This window comes from Marmota marmota, unplaced genomic scaffold (genome assembly GCF_001458135.2).
Source record: "Marmota marmota marmota unplaced genomic scaffold, marMar, whole genome shotgun sequence".
In the NCBI taxonomy this organism is placed as follows: Eukaryota; Metazoa; Chordata; class Mammalia; order Rodentia; family Sciuridae; genus Marmota; species Marmota marmota.
The window spans coordinates 9,485,598-9,505,751 of record NW_026000142.1 but is presented as its reverse complement, the minus strand read 5'-3'; the positions used below and the strand labels follow the sequence as shown (position 1 = coordinate 9,505,751).

Here is a 20,154-nt window from a genome sequence, read left to right as displayed (position 1 = left end):
AAAATGCTTTGGACATTAAATTGAATGATTTGGAAAAACTCAATAAAGATAAGCCAATCTGAGCTAGGGTTGTACAAGCTCAGTGGTCGAGCACTTGCCTAGCATGTGCAAGGTACTGGGTTCGATCCTCAGCACTGCATATAAATAAATAAAATAAAGGTCCATCAGCAACTAATATATATATATATATATGTACATATATGTTTATATACATATATATATATATGTATGTATTTAAATTGGCTTATCTTTATATATACATAAATATGAATATAAACCCAGCACTCTTAGGAACCAACACAATATACCTTTATATATGTTATATGTGTGTATAGATAGATAAGCCAATTTAAAAAAACACTGTTAACTTAGATGTGTGTATAGATAGATAGATAGATAGATAAGCCAATTTTAAAAAAAAACACTGTTAACTTAGATATGAAATGAAAACTATGGAAAAAAGTAAAGTAACATAAAGAACCTGAAGAATTCTTATCTCAGATTGCTTTCAAAGGGTCTTAGGTTCTGAAGAGCCATTTAAAAATACCCATACTAAATCACAGATGATAGGCTATGAGTACGATTTTCATCCAAAGACCAAATAGAATCACACCTGCAATTTTTTTCAAAGAAAATACCATACTCCTATTATAACTAACAAAGATTACTCGAGAAGAATATTGTGGGAAAATATTACATGTCTTCAACATTTTAAGCTAAATTATATAAATATGCCTATAAAGAGGAATCAAATAAATTTAATATGTTTCTAATAAAAACACTATACTGAAAAAGGTCATTAATATGAAAAATATCTAACATAATAAAAACAGAACGGAAAAAATAAGTATTTATTGAAGAAAAGAGTAAGAGGTGTACTATGTTTAAAACTCAACGAAACTTATACAAATTCAAATATTACAATACAAATATATATGAACCAAAATAGTACCTCTAGAAGACAAGATTTTTAAAAGTTTATCCCCACTGGGAAAGATATATAAGTCTAAATTTCAATGAGATTTGATTTTTGTTTATTTAGATAATAATAAATATTTTAGCAAAGCTGCAGGGAAATTTATATTTCAAACTGGAAAGAGCAATCTTCCCTTTGGTTACTCAATACTCTTTAAAGGTCTCTGAGCAAAGTACTCCATCTGATGCTCTGATTTTCTTCTGGGCTACCCTTCCCTTTCATTTTGCAACTAACTTTTCCTTACAGATTCAATTCAAGTGTCCCTTCTTTCACAACTGTGAGATTACTTTATAACACTGTCTCCATGCTCATGAAGCAACTCGTGCATAGTCATTTTAACATGAAATGTATCTTACCGTAAAAATATTTACTGGTCTACCTTTCTTCCACTACATCCTTAGTAGAAATAAATCTACAGATTTCTTAGGAGAAATCTACAAAAGGTGAGATGTTTATATTACTATTATGGCAAATAATTCTTGGCACATGGTAAATATGTATATGAATAAACATTGTGATAAATTATTGAATGAATAAAAAAAATGAACACAATATTAAGATAAACACCATGGTATTTTTCCTGAAAATCATTTCTCCCAGGACAGGGAGACTCACCTGAAGTGGTCCATCCCTGTCCTGGAGGATGGGACTAGCCTGGTTCAAAAGAATGAATGTAGCCCGTCTGCCTTAACATTATTTCAATCTGGGGGGCTGTAGCTGTAGCTCAGTGTCAGAGCGCTTGCTTAGCACGTGCGAGGCACTGGGTTCATTCCTTAACACAACGTAAAAAACTAAACAAATAAAGGCATGCTGTCCATCTACAACTATAAAATTTTTAAAAAATTCTTTCTATCTGACTTAGCCGTCAAGAGTGTATCATTGAGAACAATATAGACCAATATATGCACAAGCATCCAGTGGCTTGGTAGAGTGGTACTGGGGAAGGGTTTAGGAGAGGAGCATGAAGAATGATCCTAAAAATCTTCAGAAGGATTATTTATCTTGGTTTATGGCCAGAGGATTATCAGTGATGGCTAAGACCAGGAAACTCATACCATCACTAATTTATCAGATATTTCAAGTTACTGAGTTTAAAGACCCATGATAACACACAAATTATGCTTTCATTATAGGAAAGGCAGAAATAATACAGCAAGAAGCACAAAAAAAATTCTACTTCTGAATAAGGAGGCTTTATTATAGTTTATAGCCTAGGAAGACATAGGGCCCCTAGGAGCATTGAGAGAAGATAGAGGAGAACACACCCCAATGGCTGAGAAAAGAAAGGGGATTAGTTGAAAATAGAAAGATATATTCTTAGAAAATATATTACTTGCCGGTTTTGCCTTCAACTAATCCTCATGTTCTCTTTTCCCTTGGCTCTTTTGGACCTAAGTATAGTAAACTCAAAGATTTCTTAGAAAAATACCAGAATTACTTGTTTCTAAGCTATGAATTTTTGTTGAAGTGCAAAATATGTCTTGGCAGTACCCATTTCCCCTGACTGATTTCCTGGAAATTGTGTCATGAAATAGAAAACCACAAAGTAAACTGTTTTTACCCATATGAAGGATATTATAATTCAGAGTTGAATTCAGACTCGAAGGCTTAATATCAAAGATACAAAAAACAATTACAGAAAAGCAAGTCAGTACAAATAAAATTCAGTTTTATTTGATAAATTTGGTCATTTAAAAATCATAAGATTAAACCTCAATTACCAGAGATTGATGACAGATATTTTTAAAACTGTTTTTACAATATTCTACACGGTATACAGAATCACCTGATTCTGCCAATTTACTTATTATATAGTTCTCCTAAGACTAACATACTGTCACACTTCTACTGCTTCTACTGCTACTAAGATGATAACCACAAAATCCCAATTTCATTTAGAATTTAGAAGGACTTTTAGAGAATTTTATTTTAGTCAAAGGGAGTTTGAGTTGACGCCTGCTTCAGGTAATCTTTCAAGAAAAAAAACAAGCAGTCCTAGAATGCCACAGTCTACTAACCTCAGGACTACCTCACTGAAAGCAAATACTTTGTACAGTTGTTACTGTGAGAGTGTGGTGATGAGAGTGGTGGTGTTTCTTCAACTAAACAATCACATAAAGTCCAAACTAGAGTTTTTCCCCCTCTTATTTCACAAAGCAGAGAAAACATAAATTGGATCAAATAAGGGATACCACCACAGTGTGAGGGAAGCTACTTGAAATACTGTCAACTCTAGGAAAATGACTCTACTTGAAGTAACATTTACTTGAATTCTGATTATAAGATGGGAGAGTACATATTCATTTAAAGATATACTTATGAAAATGATGTTCATGAAGTAAAGGGAAAAAGTTAAGACTAAAAATCACACACACACACACATATATGTGTGTGTGTGTGTGTGTGTGTGTGTGTGATTTTTATTTGTATATATGGAGTCCCTATAAATATATTCATAATGTAAATACAAGAACAACAGATACTGACTACTATGTAATAATATACACAATATTATGGACATCAATATTTTCCCATATCATATGCTAAATAATATCATTGGCATATTGATTTTATCCCATTATTTTCTCTATATGTTAATATTTTTCTGAGAGTAAAAGAAGTAATCATGACCATGTCTGGTCATCAAATATTGACTACTCAAAATAAGGAATTATGAAAACAGATATTTCAACAATAGCTACAATGTCAAGTATGACTAACAATGTTATGACCTTGTGCCTGGACAATGAAACAAAATCAACAAGTGGATCAAAAGCAGGGATACAAATCAAACAGAAATGAATGAAGACGCAACACTTTGAAGACATAAAAATGGTATGCTGCTCATTAACCTACCTTAAAATTTTAATGAAAATATGGTCCAAACACTACCAGTCTTATTAATAAAGCCAAATAAATAAGTTTTTAAAAGAGTGTTATTCAGAAAATAATGTGTCTCAAAACCCAAAATATATGTGTCTCAGAACCTCAAATTTTATTAAGTAAATGGTTTAAAGTGCTAGCAATGGTTAAAACAATAAAGCTATTGCTATTGATAAAAGGAACTCAAAAGCAGAGAAAATAATATATTTTGACATGACCACACTAAATGCATTAAAATGTTAAAACTCTTGCAAAAGAGAAAGATCATGTGTCATTATATCCTCTTACAGTTGTTTCTTAGCCAACTCTAATTAGTAATAAGGAACTACTGTTTCGTGTACTTCAGTGCTATTAAAATCAATATTACCTTATTATTATTATTAGGAAATGAATTTTTACCATTAAAATTTATCCATAATTTAAATGATGATATTCTTAAGGTTTATATGATCTTTTGTGCTTGGAAAACATTTATAAAATTTTAAAAATTGATTAATATATAAACTACTTATGAAAATTAGTATGCATAATTTATTTCAAAAACTAGTAGCTTTTAAACTAAAATGAAATTGGACTTGAGTTGCTTGGATTCAATCTCAGTGCTGAATACATAGTATTTCAATTAAAGTACTACTTCCCTGGACTCATACTAAGAAGTTGGGCAGCATGGGACAGAGACTTCCACTAGACAGTGAATATACACAAACCTCTACAAGTTCAAGCATAATTTGAAAAGTAATATATAATTGCATGAAACATGTACACTGTTGCTGTAGAAATGTGGTTGGTTGTGATAAATAACAATACCCTTAATGAGTGACACTGCCCAATATGTGCAACTGAAACAACACACAATAGAACTCTGCTTCAGTTCTGCCAGATGAGTGATATGCTTTCATAGCTAAAGTATTCAGTGCTTCACACTACTCAGATTTTACTTAACTTAGATTATTTTTATTTGTTTTTATTCTATTTTCTTTACCATATCAATCCTATTTCTGCTTATTATGCATAGGAATAGAGAATGGGGCCTTCCTGATGAGCTTCCTGTCTCTAAGTACCACATGGCTCCAAAGAGTCCCTCCCAGTGCATGGAAACTATTATTTTCAGATGGCCCAGGGGCATTTGTACACACTCTACTGCTTTCAGAAAGACCTATATTTAAGAATTGCCTTGTAATTCTTGCTGGTTAGTGAGCAGGGATGTAGTAGAGAGAAGAATTCTCTGGGGGTAAGGCTGAGGACCACCTCTACTACCCTATTAATACAGGTATTTAACTCATGAATTTGAAAATGTGTGGACAGAAGATGTCAGGCCACTTTCAGACAGTAGAGGGTCCTGTGACACAATTACTATAAACCTTTTAAAAATGGAAGTGAAACAAGTAGCATTTTTATAAAAGACACTGAGAGTGTGTATGCCTGTTAATTCTTTTCCAAACTTAAGATCACTTCAGCCAATTTTTATGACACTCACATGTTCTTAGATATTGGGGACAGAGCACTCATGGTCTAGTGGTGAAAAGATGTATCATAACCATTTACTATAATATGTTATAGAGGCACCATACATGCATCAAGTATGATCTGAAAACTGTGCATATTTTAATAAGCCCCACTATCATGCCCATTCATGCCTAAACTGAGAAAGGGCCTTACTCAAAGAGGAACCTACAATCAACACAGGCTAACACCTTTAAATCTTCCTCAACAATAAAAGTTTTCCTAAACTCCAGGAATTACTCTTAATAAAAATCTATCGTTCCACAGAATAGCCTTCAAATTTTAATTTTTATAACATTAATTGAGAATGACGGTTTTATGTCCAACAGTGTCCTCCATTCATGTTCTTTTACTCCATTTAGTTCTTACAGAAACCCTATAGGTAAAGTATTATGGAATCACATTTGTTATTAGAAATATTTCATAAGAGCTGCTTTAAGTATAGTATCTTGCCATAACAACAATATGGTTAAATTGATATTGTCATTCTCATTATGCAAATTAGGAAGCTGAGGGTAAGAAATTTCACCCCAGAAAATCAAAAACATAGTAAGTAGCAGATACAGAACTTGAATTCAGGTATCTGACTCCAATTTCAACTAGTTCCTCAACTCCATACTGATAAGCAATTGAAGATTCCAACCAGTCACTAATCGGCCCTCACACCTCTTCCCTTCCTTCCACAAACACATAGTCCAGACAAATCACATCCCTTCACATTTCAGCATGCTACTATCTATGCATGTGGATTTACCAGCTTTTATGCTGGTTCAAGTTTCACTCACCATCAATTCACATGTTACCACCTTCCCTAACAGCCCAAAGATAATTCCTCATTCTGGCTCTCAGGACATGTTGTTTATACTTCTATGAAAGCCCTTTCATGATGAAACTCTCACAGCATGTCATTAAAATCCTGGGCTGGGAACTCCTCAGCAGTTCAAGAACCATGTCTTAAACATATTATTTGTGCCTAATGGATGGTGATATCGCAGTAGTTGATCAGTATGGTTTAATAGTTACATATTAGTTCACATATAAGGCCTTCCACATTATGATAATTTCTATACCAACTCTTCAAGTGTCCTATTCTCTAGAACCAAAAGACCACTTGATGCTTCTCCCAAAAGTGCCTCCAAGATTTTGCTTTGTGCTTTGCAAGCCTTTCTCCCCTCTTCACCCTGTACCATATCATACCATTTCCAATGCTAGTGCTCACCTATAGGATCCTGACTACCTTTCAAGATTCAACTTTACTGCTACCCTATCCAGAAAAAAAATACCCATCAACCTAAATATTGCTCTTGTCTATACTCAACACTCTATACGAGACATTGTTAAATACATTACATATAGTCTATATAGTGGTGATTATAAACATTCTGAAGAAGAAAACCATGTTACTCATTCTTTAATTGTCAGTTAAGGCAAAAATCCTGCAATGCTAAACATTTATTTGATGTTAACTTGACTCAACTTGAATTCCTTGAGTGATAAACTTCAAGGCTATATAATATTATAATTACATGAAATAATTATTTTGTCTCCTGATGTTCCCCTCTAGTTTTCATTAGCATATACTCTGGCAAGAATTACAATGCATTATAATCATGTTTATAAATCCCAAGTCAAAGATGAAGCTGGTCAATCTTAATGACTGACACTGTCCAATATGTGCAATGGAAATAGCACATAAGAATGCTACAATTCTGCCGTAAAAGCAAAGATTATTCTTTTAAATTTAATGTATTCGGTACATACATTACACTATTTGGATAGTGTGCTAAAGTTAGATTAGTTTTTATTTTTTTTTACTCCATCTCCTTTCCCATATAGATCTCATTTCTATGCATGAAAGCACAGAGAAAAACAAGTAAGAGATATCTGAAAATGCTCATTTAAGCACTGTCTGGCTAGAGCATTTTAGACCAGAATTAAAATACTCTGCCCCTGACCAGCAGGATTTATAACAAGTAGATTTCATTATTCTGAGTGTGGAGGCAAGACCACATCTATGTTGGATAGAGCTACACCAGATTTTGTTGGCCCAACATCATAAAACATATGCTATTTCATCCTTTTTTAAAATTCTGATTCCAAAATCCCCCAAGTACCTTAGTGACTATGATCGTTTTTTAGCTTCCAGTGCTGTTCTGTCTACAGGAAAAAAGTCTCACTTTAAGTTAGTAAATTCCTCACTTTAAGTTAATAAGTTGAATTGATGATCATCAATGGAACTCACAAATCATTTTGTCCCAATTCAAATGATTTCTCACAGTAAATCAATAAATTAATCATGTTGTTTTAAAGCCTAATCTCATGAGCTTGGTTAAAATGAGTCTATTCTGAGTGAAGCAAATCCTTTTACAAGCTCAGGACCAAATCCCAGAACATGACAGGAAGCATACTTTCTTCAGGGCCTACTCAAGAGATCTGCCAATACCCCACTGATGACAGGAAGCTAACAATACGGATTTCCACAAACCATTCATTTTTCTTACTTCCAAGGTACAGACTAAAAGACAATATCTCCCACAGTGAACTAGCTTACAATTCTACCCTTTACTTAATTGTTTTAAAACAATAATTGCCTGTCCCATTTTGTGATAAATAACATCCAAACTGGCTTTATACATGTAGTTGCCAATCAATCAGAGGTCCTTAATGCCAATATATTATCAGTCCAGAATGTTATTGTATTTTAAATGATAACACGAATGATTTTCACTCTGGAAAAATAATTTACTTAGGCAGTTTAGATAAACTAGACTTTAGGAACATGTTCTATTTTCTTCACAAAATTTTATTTTGCTTCATCTTCTCTGAGATGGCAAGTGAAAACAAAGAATGTGGAAAAACCAGTGTTTTATCTCACAGTAATGAACCACACAAAAAAGGAATACCATTTCATCTTCAAGAAATTAGAGATATACACTTATGATATAAACCTAAGAAATTTTTATCATCATGCCAGCTATAAAACATGAAGCAAACTTGTTAAAAATTCTCTACTAGAGACCCACATTGCAGTGAATTTACATATATATGTATATAACATATAACACACATATACATATAAAACAGAAACATGACAAGCTGTCCTTACTAATTTTCTTAACCTTAAACTTACCTTATGTAAGCTTCCACTGTATTCAATTAGTTCATTGTTTACCTACACTGACTACCATAAGATTCATTATGATTATCTGCAGTGTTGGCATGTATAACAATTTAAATTGATCTTAGGAATGCCAAATAGAAAATCTTCATGAAAAAAAAATTAATAGTATAAGGGCTGGAGGGACATAGGTTTAATTAGAGTACCTTTAGGAGATCCTCTGTTTCTTTCTGTTCATATTTTTATACGGGAATTTTGATCAAGAAGAGCTATTGGCTTCACTCTGTCCCTTCACTTACTTCTTACTGTGAGAGGGGCAGAGAATCATCTGGTGAGTTTAAGAGAACATTCCAAACAGGCGCAGGTCAATTCCTTTCTCCCAGATGAGTTCTGCCTGTAGAGAAGATGCATTGGGACTTGTTTTCATCCATTCTTCTCTGGCAGAGGACTATGGATGTCCAGCTGTGTCAGTGGCTAGGGAGATATGATGTCTAATTTAGAGATAAAGCCTATTTTATCTGCACATATAATGTTTGTCCTTCAATTCAGCCTCTACTCGTAATAAAACTGCTACTTTGATGTCCATCTGCCTGGCACCTGTGTCTTTCTCTCAGAAGTTTCTGAATTCTAGAGGAAACATATTTGATTTTCTGAGTGGTTTGAGGAAATGAAGGTAGAGATTTTGTACTGTAAGATTATCTATTTTTATTCATTCAGTAAACATTTATTGAAAATCTACTGTGTATTAGGTACTATTCTAGGCATGAGGATATGGCTGAGAGATAAAAACCCAGTATCTTAGGAAACCAACACTAATCACACACCATGCATGGGGTACAACAACAGGGAAAGAGGAAGAAAGAAAAACATGTTTCTTATTCACAGATTTCAGAATACAAAATGCAGTATTTTAATACACTGGTTATAACAAATAATAATAGGCTATTAAAAACTGAAGATACTCAACCATTTTGACCTATAAAAACAAGAACTTTCGTATAATGGAACCTAGAGATTAATTTGACATACAAAAATAAGTAAGCAAATTCCATTTTCTTAGAGCCATATAAAAGACCACATAAATATTGAAAATCTACAATAATTTTAACTTAACAAATTATTACAAACAGAAATGGGCTTGATGTAGAAAAGTCATTTTTGCACATTAATTGGATCTTATCAGTTCCGGATACTAATTATTTACTTCCCCATGCTAAAATAACAAAAGAAACATTATTTTTCTTTTAATACAATTGAACATTAAGTATTCATGTAATAAAAATACTTAGCCCTTCTTTTCACATCTAAGGTACTTTAAAAATATTAATTCTGAAAAATTGTTAATAGTGCAATCCAAGATAGATTATTTTCATATGCTTCAAATATACTCTATAACCAAATGCTTTAAAACAATTGAAACCTAATGACTTTACACAAATTCTTACAAGCTGTCAACCAGCCAACAAAGGCAGAAAATATAATGCTATTTTGGAAATGAGAGTTTTGTTTTGTTTTTAGATATATACTCAATCCTCAGATGCAAAGTTAGGGACTGAAAGTAAGCAGAAAAAAAAAAAAAAGAATGGCTTTTCAATAGGAAGACAGAAGAAGCAGTCACTAAACAGTGACCCCAATGAAGTCAGGCCTTCATGGCCTTCCATGCCAGCCTAAAGGACCTTATCCAATGCTATATCTTGACCTTGCACACAGAGAACAGGACACTAATTTGTTACAAGTATCTGAACTTCTGTAGTCATAATAAGTGGGATATAAGATGACTTCCTAAAATGCAGAAAGAAATTGTATGATTCTTCAGATTATTTTAAACCTCTAATATCTTAGAATAGGATTTGGTTTGTCAAATAATGACCCTAAGAAATCTAAATGAAGGGCTGGGGTTGTGGCTCAGCGGTAGAGCACTCACCTCGCACGTGCGAAATCCTGGGTTCCATCCTCAGCACCACATAAAAATAAATAAAATAAAGGGGTGTGTGTGTGTGTGTGTCTTCCTTTTAAAAAAAAGGAAATAAATCTAAATCGTTATCATTAATTCTACCTTTAGTGTTTGATTAAGTCATTATTTTTTAATACGCCCAATTATGTGCTGCATGATAGCTAGTTAGAGAGCAGTTTAGAGAGATTTTGGTTTCATACTCTCTCCCATCGATGACTTAGGCTCATGATTTAACCTCTCTGAACCTAAGTATAAGAGAGTTAAGAAGAGTAATAATATGAAGAGAAATGAACAAAACAGTGACTACAAAGAGTATTATCTCACATAGAGCAAACATTTAAAACATATACAATTGGGTCATTGCAGAAAATTTTTAAAGACCAGAAGGGTGATAACATTTCAGGAAAATACTGTCAAATCCTATAGAAGTTTGTGGCAATTCTGGATAATCTCATTTTCCCTTCCACAAAATTAACTAAGATGATCTAAGAGTACAATATCTCCTGTAATCTACTTTGCTTAGTTAAGAAATATTTACTAAATCTGTTGCTAGGTGAGAGTTCTCTGCATATCACTGCATCTATGCTCATCAAAATTTACTAAGTTTAAAGATTTTTCCTGATATTAATTCCTATTAATTTTTCTAATACTTAGCAATATTTCAAAATGAATAATACCATTAGTTAATTTTCAGGCATTTTTATTCATAGGATTGAAGTGTAGCTTCAGTCCAAAGAAACAACATGGTCCAGATAACTAATGGTTGGTCATATTCAAAAGTGCTTAGAAGATAAACTGAGAAAAATACTTTGATTTTAAATTGACCAAGTCAAGTTGCTGTAAACCTTAACATACTTTTGAATGCTTTTCAAAAAAGACTTGAGGCTCAGAAATAAAATTGAATCCATGGGGGGGAAAATTAATTCTATATGTTTACAAATTAAGTGGTTCCAATAGGAATGTAGAATGACATCAACAGGCATTACCCTAAATCATTCTGAATACTATTCAAGTAACTATACAATTTGCATCTCTTGATATTCTTGAGAATCTTGCAAGTTAATGTACTTTATATTTATGAATTTTCAATTCTCAAAAATATAGAGTCTTTTTATTTTTAACTACAGTGAAGACAATATTTAAATGGACAGCAAATGATCATGGTGCAGCCTGCAGATGCAGAAACTTAGAGGCATACTCAACCAGGCCAGCCTATGACTTCCTGTAACACTTCTAGGATGAGTCATTTTCTAAACATACCTAAATAAATAAGTTAATAAGCAGTTTGGAAATAAAATATTCAAATATAGTGGAGATCAAAACAATGACATACTGCTTATAACAAATACTATTAACAGAGAAATCTAAAATTCCTGTTTACCTTTTAAGGAAAAAAAAAACATGTTTATGCAGCTCAGTGACACTGGGATGATAGCTAGAAAGTTTATCAGCAAACTAACATCAGCAATCATTTACTAAGGGCTCACCGCATACAAGACACTATGCCTGGCACTTGGAGGAAGCATAAAATATAACTTTCTCACATATATTATGACCAGACCAGACTCCAGAGCTGGTACCAAGAAAGCCCATTTACTTCCACAGCCTTTTCCAGCTCAAATTTTTTCCAGTCTCCCGGCAATATTCATTTACAGGATGTTGTTGTTGTTGTTTTTCTCAGAAAAGAACTTTCCCCACCCTTGTTTTTCTGTCTTACTTTATTCCTATTTTTAATTTATGCCATCTTGTTGTGTTTTATGCAACCTAAGTTGCTCTAAGACTATTCTAGAAAGAGACAGGGTGTACACAACCATAGAAGAAACAAAGAGCATTTAGAAAATAGTCAAGATGTCTCAGTACATCTTAAAAGTCAAATCTAGCTTGCAAATCAAGTTCTAACTTTCAAAATCCTTTTTCTTTCTTTCTTTTTTGTTTGTTTTCAGCCTGCATATCAAACTTGGAGTCAAAATATCTAAACTGTAATGCTACAGATATGAAATTTTAGGCATGGTTCTGCCTGTCACAAAGCCTCAGTTATTTTTGTTCTATGAGGGTAAAAACAAGCACATCACAGGGTGCTGTTTACAAATCAGAGTAGCTGGCATTTAATTGGTGTTAAACAAAAATCAATTATTTCTTTCCTTCACAAACTTGTTAGCTCTCTTGTAATTAATATTAAAATAAAATGTTAGTCAACAACATAACATGCCTTATTAGCAAAAATAGAACAAATGTAAAAACAGAAAAAATAACACAGTAAGAGAAATCCAAAATAAACTTAAAAGATCTTGCCCACATTTTCTTATACTTAATATACCAACCTAAAATTCTTTGAAAAAAGTACACAAAGTACATTTTTCAGAACAAAAAATATATTAATTTCATTAAACCTCTGCTTCTTAGGGTACTCATGACCCCCAGAGGGTATAGAGGAAACCACAGCAGATGGTTAATGCTACATTATTTTAGGAAAAAAGAAATGTCAACATACATTTTATACCAAAATAGTATAGGTGCATCATAAAATCAAATTCAAGAATTCCTTCACATTTTTAGAAAAAAACTTAAAATATCAGTTATAATTTCACTCAAGATAGACTCTTTCATATCTCCCCCAAATCAACCTACATATTAAAAGTAAATTCTACCAAAATCTCAGCAGACTTTTGCTAATATTGTTGAATTGGACACACAGAATCTAAAGTGTATATAGAAATTCAACACTTAGAATAGCCTAAACAATTTTTTTTTAAAAAGCAAAAGTTGGAAGGATTAAAACTATTAAATTTTTAAGCTGCAGCAAGCATTTCAAACAATGGTACTGGTATAAAGATAAACATGGAAGTCATTGAGAAAGTACAGAAAGTACAGAAATGAGTCCTCAATATGTAGACTCAATGGATTTTTGACAACAGTGTCAAGGCAATTAAAGGGAAAGGATGGTCCTTTAAACAAATGATCCCTCCATATCATGTGCAACAATTAATATAGAATGGATCATCAATCTGAATGTAACAGATAAAACTATAACTTTTTTAAAAAAACATAATAAAAAATCTTTGCTAGATTAGGCAAAATTTATAGGTGGACCATCAAATGATTATAAATTGATAAATTATAAATTGAAAAATATGGCTTCATCAAGATTAAAATATATTACTTTTCTTTTTTGCATTCACAGAATTTATTTTTTTTTAATTTATTTTATATTTTAATTTATTTTTTAAATAAATGACAGTGGAATGCATTACAATTCTTATTACACATATACAGCACAATTTTTCATATCTCTGGTTGTATATAAAGTATGTTGATACCAATTCGTGTCTTCATACATGTACTTTGGATAATGATGTCCATCACATCCCACCATCCTTGCTAATCCCCTGCCCCCTCCCTTCCCCTCCCACCAAAACATCATTATGAAATGAAAAGAGAAAAAAAAAGTCACCAGGAGGAAATTTTGGAAACCATACATCTCACTAAGGACTTGTATCCAGAATACATGAAGAACTTTTACAATTCAGCAACAAAAAAATCAAATAACCTAACTAAACAGAGGCAAACGATTTACTAGATAATTCACCATAGAAGATATAAAAACAGCCTTATGAATATCATTAGTCATTGGGGATATATAAATCAAGATAAGATACTAATATAACCCAGTAGAATGGCTCTTATCAAAAAGACTGAAAATACTAGAAGCTAGCAAGGATATAGAGAAGAGGATTCTCATACTTTGTTGGTAGAAATGTCAAAAAAAAAAAAATTCAAAGCAGTTTCAGTTTAATGTTTTCTTAAAATATTAAGTACAAACTTATAGAATCCTATAATTATACTCCTAAAATATCACCTAAGCAAATAAAAATATTTATCCATGTTTTAATCAAAACAGCTTTTTCGTTGCTGAGACAAAAAAAAAAAAAACTGACAAGAACAATTAAAGGAGGAAAAGTTTATTTGGAGCTCACAGTGTCAGAGATCTTAGTCCACTGAAGGCCAGCTCCATTCTTTGGGGCCTGAGATGAGGCAGAACATCACTGAGGAAGAGTATGCCAACATCATTGAGGAAGAATATGCCAGAGGAAAGCAGCTCAAGACATGATGATCAGGAAGCAGAGAGTGAGATAGCTTTGTTCAACAAGGATAAAATATATACCCCAGAGACATGCTCCCAGGGACCCACTTCCTCCAGCCACACCCTACCTACTTACAGTTACCATCCAGTTAATCCCTATCAAGGGGTTAATGCATAAATTAGACTAAACCTCTTCTTACCCAATCGTTTCATCTCTAAACTCTCTTGCATTGCCTCACACATAAGATTTTGGGGAACATCTAATCTCTAAACCATAACACCACACAAACTCTTATATACGAATGTTTGTAGCACCATTATTTATTATATCCAATAACAGGCAGGAATCTAAATGTCTGTCAACTGGTAAACCAATAAATAAAATGACCCATACAATGGAATACTTCCCAAAGATCAAAATAATTAAATTTCTAAATGTGTTACAACATTGATGAATATCAAAAAAAAATATCATACTAACTGAAAGAAGTCAGATATAAAAGATTCCAACTAAAAATCTTCTGGGAAAGGCAAAGCTGTGAATACAGAATGCAGATCACCATGAGCCTGGGCTGGTGGCACTAGCAGTGATTTGACAGCAAATAAGCACAGACAAACTTGGGGAGGATAGTGAAGATATTTTAGAATTGAACTACGGTGATGACTACACAACCTTACATATTGTAAAACCACTGACATACGTAATTGCAATATGTGATTATTAGGGTATAAAAATTATAATTCATTAAAGCTGTTAAAATTAAAAAAAAATGAGTATGCAAAGTTCTAAATTAAAGCCATACACTATCTTTACATGATAATTCAACAAATTACTAGTTTGAGATATTAAACACAAAGATGACAAACTGGAAATATGATAACTATTTTCAAACACTTGATGATATGCAAACTGCCCTTCAGAGAATAACTAAGACTAATGGATCTTAATTAGAACAAATAAATTAATAAAAGTCTAAAATGCAGCTCAATACACTTAAAAACTCTCTAAAAAGCAAGAGCTAAACTTTCATAAAAATGAGAGCCAAAGTAAATAACGGAGCCATCCACAATGCTCCACGAAATCAGCCTGTTTATTGTTATTGTTGAAACCTGCTAACTAATTACCTATTTAGGATTATTCAGTGTTGATTCCCACACAGAATGAAACTAAAATGTAATTGGAATTTAAAAATAAACTAAATCATTTTTAAAAGATTGCTTTCAAAAAAGAGGAAGCTGGACTGGAGACACAGCTCAATGATAAAGTACTTGCCTAGCACCTGGGCTCAATTCCCAGTACAGTCAAAACCAAAGAGAAAAAAACAAAACAAAAAAAAGGGGGGGGGCATGAGAAAAACAGAGTCAATATCAGAGTCTAGTCCAGGGCCAAGGACAAAGACTCTAATTGACTGATAACTCAGATGCAGAAGGGATCTGGAGGTGAAGATATTAAATGCCTGGATAAAAGCATGGCGATTTGAACTGGTAGCTGTTAGGGAAACAGTCTAATTGTACTGGCATAGCAGCCACCTTTTAGCCAGGATCAACTGGCTTTTTGACCTTATAAATTTTGGAATACATATTCTCAAAAAAAAAAATCACTGATTTTACAATTTTAAGTAGGTAAAGTACTGACATGAGACTCTTTTATTGATTTTTCTTAATAAAATAACATTTTAAGCTGGGCACCATGGCGCATGCCTATAATCCCAGCTGCTAGGGAAGCTGAGGCAGGACAATGTCGAGTTCAAAGCCAGCCTCAGCAATTTAGCAAGGTACTAAGCAACTCAGGGAGATCCTGTCTCTAATAAAATACAAAAGGGGGCTGGGGATGTGGCTTGGTGGTTAAGTGCCCCTGGTTTCAATTCCTGGTAACAAAAAAAAAAAAAAAAAAAAAAAAACTAACAGACAATAAATAGAATTATTTATCTATTCTATCTTATATGTAAATATGTAGTATTTATGACAAAATAAATCTCTTGTTGCCTGAAAAAACATCTGTCATGAACTTACATAAAACTACCATTTCAGAACTCATCTCTGAACTTGCTTACATGCATTTTTCAGTGGGCAATGTAAGTAAGGTAAGGATGCATATGCTATAACAGCACCAACTAAGACAAAATAACACCAAATGCTTTCCCTCTGCCATCAAAAAGAGAAAAAGAAAAGAATGATAGCTCTTGTCATAAATACTTCACACTGTGCTAGAGGCTCTACCCAGTGCAATTAAATAAGAAAAATAATTAAAAACACCAAGATTGGAAAGGAAAAAGTAAATGCATTTATATTTACAAAATATCTGAACTTGTATACAGAAAATACAATGGAACCCACACAAAAAAAATGATCTGAGAATAAATAAATAAGTTCAGTAAAGCAGCAGAACAGATCAATATACAAAAATCACTTATACTTCTCTGTACTATCAATTAACAAACTGCAAATGATAATAAGAAAACAATTCATATCACAATTGGATCAAAAAGAACAAAATACTAGAAAAAGAGCAAAACACTTAGAAGAATATTCATCGAAATAAGTACAAGACTAATACACGGAAAAATATTAAATATATCATGGAAAAAATTACACATGACTGTATAAATGGAAAAAAAACTAATATTCACAGGTTTGAACACTTAATAATGGGGCAATACTCCCAAAATTAACCTACAGATTCAAAATATCCTAAACTACTCGCCACCTTTTTTTTTTTTTTTACAGAAATTGACAAACTGAATCTAAGATTTATTTGGAGGGGTCAACAAAATAAATACCAAACAAGAACAAAATTAGAGGCCTCACACTTCCTTAACTTCCTTATTTCAAAACTTTTACTACAAAGCTATATGATACAGAAATGTAGTGCTAAAGACAGATATACGGGTTATTGAAGTAAAATTGAGAATACAAAAATAAAACAATAAATTTATTATGATTTTATGGTTTTATATTTGGAATGTTCCCCAAAGTCTCATTTGAAGGCTTGGTCCTCCAATGCAGCAATGTTCAGAACTGGGGGTTTGAGGAAGTGATTGCATCACAATATTGCTAACCTCATCAAAACATTAATCATTAAGGAAGTCACAATTTGAGGGCATTATTGGGAGTCAGTGGAAACTGGAGGAGCTGGGGTCTAGTTGGAGGAAGCCCTGGGAGCATCCCTGGAAGTTTATCTATTGTCACACACCTCTTCCTCCCTCCCTTCCCCCTTCTCACCTTTCCAGCTGTCATAATGTTCTGCCTTACCACAGGCACAAAAACGATGGCACCAGATGACCATATACTGAAATCTCTGAAACTGAGACAAAAAAAAAAAAAAAAAAAATTTTCCTTCTTTAAGTTGTTTTTCTCTGGTATATATGTACATATTTTTTTGTATTTATTCAAACATATATTTATATACAAATATATACATTTATATTTATATAAATGTTTATTTGTAAAATATATTTGTTTATATAAATATATAAATAATTCTTATAATCAACAATGAAAACACATATATTCAAATTATTAAGTGAGGACTTAAGTAGACATTTCTCTAAAGAAGACACAAAATGATCAATTAGTACATGAAAAACTGTCAATATCATTGTCCATCAGGGAAATGGAAAAACTAAAACTAAAACCTAAAAACTAATAGCCAGTGGGATGACTAAAATTAAAAAAAAAAAAAACTCAAGTAGAAACCCCTACATTGTTAAAATTAGTGCAGTCACTTTGGAAAATGGAAAATGTTTAGGCAGTTCTTCTACATGTTAAATGCAGACTTAACCAACTCTTTGAGTAAACACCTAAAAGTACTGAAAACATATTTCTACATTTAAACAAGTATGTTTATACGATTATTATTTTTAATAGGCAAATAATGGAAATAACTCAAATGTCTATCAATTAATGAATGGATAACCCCAAATGGAATATTATTTGGCCACAAAAAGTAATGAAGTGCTAATACTTGTCAGGACATGGAAAAACCTTCAAAACATTACACTAAGAAAAGAAGTCAGAAACAAATGACCTGGCATTACAGTATTACATTTATGTAAAATATCTAGAATATGAAAATCCACAGAAACAGAAAGAAATAGATAGTAGCTACCAGAATCTACCAGAGAGAGGGAGACAGTATAACTCTACTAATGAATACTGGATTTCCTTCTGAGATGATAAAAATGTTCTAAAATTTATTAAAATTAACGTGGCACAAATCTGTGAATATAGGAAAATACACTCAAGTAACACTTTAATGGTTAAATTTCGTGTTTATGTATGTCTCAATTAATCTGTAATTAAAAATAAGGCAAAGCAGATAGGCCATTTAAGTTAGGTCAGGACCTACATTTAGTAACATGTAATATTTTATTACATGGTAAAATGACTCAGGAAGCATTGGTTGCAACAAGGGGGAAAAGGCAAATATGAGGCTTCCAAAAGGCTTCCATGGGGATTTGATCTAAAGAAAGAAAGAATCACACAGGGAGCAAAGAGATGTGCTTTTCTGGCACAGGAAACAGGAAACACAAGTATCCTTAACCAAGAGATAACCTGATGTGTTGGACAAACTGAAGTCAGTTTGTCTAAAACATGGTATGTGAGAGGGAGAGCAGAGCAAGACAGTGTTGCCCACACAGGTAAGGATAACATCAGGTACAGGCTGAGAGCCACAATGAAGTTGGACTTGACCCTTTCTTCTTCTTCAATTGCAAACAGTTGGACAGTTTTAGGCAGCCTAATGACGCTAATGGATAGACATTTTTAAAAGCTTGTTCTGTCTGTCCCAGGGGACAACAAATAAAAGAGGACAAGAAAGGAAATGGAAAGAACAAACTGGGGGTCGTAACTGTAGTTCTGGAGAAGTGGGTGGACTGGACCAACCTGGACGTCTTTTTATGTTAACTATATCCAGGTCTTTGAGTTGAGTCTTAGAGGCTGTTGTGATGTGTTGCTCAAACACACTTCCAGGGTGAAGGATTTCTCTTACTAGCCACCATGTCACCAGAAAACAGACTTCCTGGAGCGGTGTTCATTCAAGGATCAGTGAGGATATATAAAGGCCTAGTTTCTGTCTGAATGAAGAAGAACCTAGGGGCCACCCAGCTTCACATATTCCCCTGATGTTTGTGATGCTTTCACTGTTACCATATCCAGCTTCTCAATTCTAATTCCTTCCCTTCTCTCAAAAAAAAAAAAAAAAAAAAGTTTTTAATCTCCTAGTTTACCTACAATACCAATAAAATGTAATACCAATAAACTTTAAATGGTAACATGCCAGTTTTAAAAAGTCTTAATGATGGAGTGATATTTTACCATTTCTGTTATAACCCATCAGTGTCTCATATATTTTAATTATTTTTTATAAATAACTTAATGTATCTTAACAAAAAGGCAGTAGTAAAAATTTAATAATGGTCTTAACCACTTTAAAGAAACCAGGGAAAAAGCAGAACAAATGTTCTAAAGGTCTCTTATTGTTAGGTAAGAAAACATAGTATTATTTACAATTACTAATAGAATTAATTAATATGGATGATTACAATAGAATGAAACAGAGATTATTACTTTATTTGTGTGTGTGTGTGTATGTATATATATATATATATATATATATATATATATATATATATATATAT

At 32.7% G+C, this 20,154-nt stretch overlaps 1 protein-coding gene across 10 annotated transcripts in view; it reads right to left on the bottom strand.

Annotated features, from left to right (window-relative positions):
• The window catches only part of Foxp2 (forkhead box P2), a 546,252-nt gene that overhangs the window by 417,796 nt on the left and 108,302 nt on the right, over nt 1-20,154 (bottom strand). The window contains exon 3 of one of the 10 annotated variants that reach the window (XM_048786004.1): nt 17,738-17,819. The exons of the other annotated variants lie outside the window; for them this stretch is intronic. The gene's annotated coding sequence lies outside the window, so the exon portion shown is untranslated. The remainder of the gene's footprint in view (nt 1-17,737; nt 17,820-20,154) is intronic. 10 annotated transcript variants of the gene reach the window in all.